Source organism: Pyxicephalus adspersus, chromosome 1 (genome assembly GCF_032062135.1).
Source record: "Pyxicephalus adspersus chromosome 1, UCB_Pads_2.0, whole genome shotgun sequence".
NCBI lineage: Eukaryota > Metazoa > Chordata > Amphibia > Anura > Pyxicephalidae > Pyxicephalus > Pyxicephalus adspersus.
In genome coordinates, this window is record NC_092858.1 from 5,515,611 (window position 1) to 5,519,149 (window position 3,539).

General features: G+C 40.5%; 1 long non-coding RNA gene across 1 annotated transcript in view; it reads right to left on the reverse strand.

The window, feature by feature from the left end:
* Positions 1-166, reverse strand: part of LOC140341811 (uncharacterized) — a 6,108-nt gene extending 5,942 nt beyond the window's left edge. Inside the window, exon 1 of the long non-coding RNA XR_011922949.1 lies at positions 25-166. This is a non-coding gene — a long non-coding RNA (uncharacterized lncRNA). The remainder of the gene's footprint in view (positions 1-24) is intronic.
* Between the last annotated feature and the right edge of the window lie 3,373 nt (positions 167-3,539).

The window sequence follows — 3,539 nt, forward strand, 5'->3', positions numbered from 1 at the left end:
ATAACCCTGGCAGATACCACCCACCTACTAATGTACATAACCCTGGCAGATGCCGCCGGTCTTTGTTCCTACCATGCCATCTATAACTCTACACTCTGTTTCTCTGGATTGCAGTCTACGTATATCCCTGTTGGATTCCTGTATGCTGTAACAACATCAGGGAAGGTGAAAGTATGGCTCACTGAACTGAAACAATGGAGGAGTTCCCCTGGAAAATTCATGAATGCCAGTCAGGAACCAATGTGGCATAAACTACCACTATATATGTGGGTAGAGTTCAACTTTATGGGCCAAAGCCCTGTACACTTGATCACCGCTTTTTGGTGGGCAATCATGGTGTCACCTTGTGTTCATGGTTGGCAGAGCATTCTCAGACTTGCGGTTCTATAACACTTGAATTGTCTCTATTTTACTATACTGCCTCCAGCTCACATGTCTCTGCATTAAATACAGAAATGTAACTTCACAGATATTACTGCAAAGGTTGTGAAATAAACGGATAAAACATTAAAAAAGGTCTAAAAAAAGGTCTGTCGTCTTCAATTGGCTGCATATCTCTCTTTTAATGCAAAGGTACTGCTCACATGTCATGTAGGGCTCTATTGATAAATTATTCCCCTGTCAAGTCATATTGGTTTCTTTCCTATTCATTTCCCATTGTGACAGCTGTGCACTTTTCACGATTGACCACTAGGTGGCAGAACGAATCATTGTTTGAAAGGGGACCTGTAAAGAGATACAATCAATTTCAGAGGAGTTGGCTGGGGGAATCATTTATAAATAGACCTGATGGACTTAAAGAAGTCAGTGGGACATGCTCCCATAGGTAAGCAGCTAGTCAGATGATTATTAGAATGCAAAGAAAACATTGGGTAATAAATGTTTATTTTTAATACAAAATAAAATAAAATATGAAAACAAACATGAGAAGAGGCTGCAGGTGTGTGAGGAGGCTTTTAATGGAGCCGATCTATATCCAAGTTCTAAGAATTAAGGAGTAATAAAGCCACAATTCCAAATCCAATAGAGCAGCAGTTTATTCAAACAATGCTCTGTTCTCAATTAAAACTTATGTATCAATTATGAATTAAGAGAGCTCAGGTGATACAGCAGTAAAAAATTGGCCAGATGCAGGACGGGTCAAATCAGGAGCTCACTGAGCTCCACTTTTAAAATATCCCAGCCCATGAAAATGTATGTAAAATGTGACAATGACATTCTTTTATTTGTCTTTTTCAGCTTAAAAAACTTGAAATGCTTTGTTAGGTCTCCTTGCCACGATCAGAAGGTTTATGAATGGCTGTGTGGCTGTCTCTTGCAATGCTGACCCCAATTCATTATACTGAATGAGCAATGCAGCAATGCATGCAGTAGTGCATTGTCAAAATTCTCAACTCATAGGAGACCATAAAGCTGTCTTGTGTAATCTACAATGTAATCTCAGTGAAACAATGCCCTGTTTTCCAATATGTACCATGTTTATTGACATCAGAAAAAAAAAATGATACTAAACAAATTCTATGTTAAAAAAATGACAAAAAATTCTACAGAGTGTATAAATAAAAAAAATGGTCAAAAGCAATAAAAAAAAAAGAAAAGAAATAAATTAATAATTTATGCGGTTACTCCAGGACTTGTAAATTAGAAACATGTCTGTTAATATTACAAGATATACATTCCGTGTTGTAACAATGTTGTGCCCTTGCTGGGGTGGGGTAAAATTACTACGAGTGTCGGAGAAGTCGACCAATGACTCTTTTGAATACAGGAAGGAGGCGGGATAAAATAGGCCCCGCCATGTAAATAGGGTTTCGGGTTAATTTTGGCAGTTAGAAGGTTAAAGGGTGACTCCAGTTAGTCATCTAAATACATGCGTTGAACATGTCAAAATATGTGTGAAATATACATGTCAGCTATTTGGTCTTGCTGTGCCATGTGACCCCTGTAAAACGGTCGGATCCAGATCGGATTTCCCGGATAGACTGCTCCCTTCCCCCTCACCCGTTTCCAGGACTGTTATTGGGCATGCCCAGACACATGACACCCACCCTGGGACCTCCTCTTCCTGCAAGCCACTTTAAGCACCTCCCCTTCCTGTCTATACAGATCTGGCATGTCTACTGTAAGCCTGATTTCAGCTTAGTAATCCCGACCAATCGTCTCAGTTCACAAACTTATTGCATGAAGATAAAATAATAAAAATTAATTTAAAAAATCATCCAATTAGATGTAAAATGAGAGTCACATGACTTCGTATACTTGTGATAAAGCTTTGTGAACTGAACATATTGTGTGGTTGTGGCAAGGAAAATTATGCATTTGGGACCTTTGACCCATTAGGGTGGGAATAAACCCCTAAACTATTGTTGGCCGTACAGCGCACCCCGGAGTACGGCATGCGCATTTATGCACATGCGTGTTATTATCTACCATCCAAGCTATGATAAGCACAGCCCACCTACGCTCTCTCCTTTTCCAGGGGTGTTCTAATACTCTCCGCTGGCCATGCTCTCCCCCACCCCCTTACTCTCTGTGCTGGCCCAGCTCTTTCTCCCCTCCCATTACCTCCCATATGTAGCTATTGGCTCCAAGATGGCGGAATATGTATTTGGCCTTATGTATTACATAGTTACAAATATGTATTTATCAACAAACCCAACAAAGGCCATCATTCCAAAAATGTTATGGTGATGGAAGCTGCTACTTTCTGACCTAAAGCATCCCTGTGCTGGGACTCAGCCAACAGTGGGCCCCTGTGCAGAACTGACTTGGGGCCCCTGCACTGAACTGACTGTGGGGTCTTTGTTGGTCGAGGATGGTCCAGGGCCCTGCTGGGCTAGCATTCAGCCCTGAAGTCAGAGAATGGCGCCTCCCATCCTTCCGTTGCCTTTCATAGAAGAAAATTCAGAATATTAGAACACAGTGGTTACTACCCATATAGAGAACAGCCCTGATAATTCACATTAAATAATTTCAGCTCCTTAGGGCTCATCAAAATAGAAGTGCAAAAAGTATTGTTAATAATAATACCAGCAGAGGAGCCTGGCCAGCACAGACAGTATTTAGACACTCCCAGAAGAGGAGTGTCTTATACTCCAAGGACCCAATCACACTGTGCTGGTGCATTACAGGGCCATTCAAGCATAAGGCTTCAGTGATATATCAATAGGAAGTGCACATGGGCCAAGGGCTGCTTTATGCTGTCCTAGCACATGGACCTCATTAGTGGTCATTATTACGTTTCATTATATCAGTGGAAATGTATTTCCTGGGGATAGGATAGGACAAAAAATGAGGATATCTGGATTTTTTTTTTCTTTTATAATATATACAATAATATTTTTATCCCATTCTCAGATCATTTTATATATTTGCACTTCAGGCTTGCTGGGATAATGGATTCAATATGGCTTCCAAAAACACAATGGAGTCTTCCTGTGTACAGATCGCCCTTCTGGAATATAAATTGTTTCCCTTGAAATTCTTCAGGGGACCCCAACACCATAAAAAAAAAGTAAAATAAAATAGCTACCTCCCGA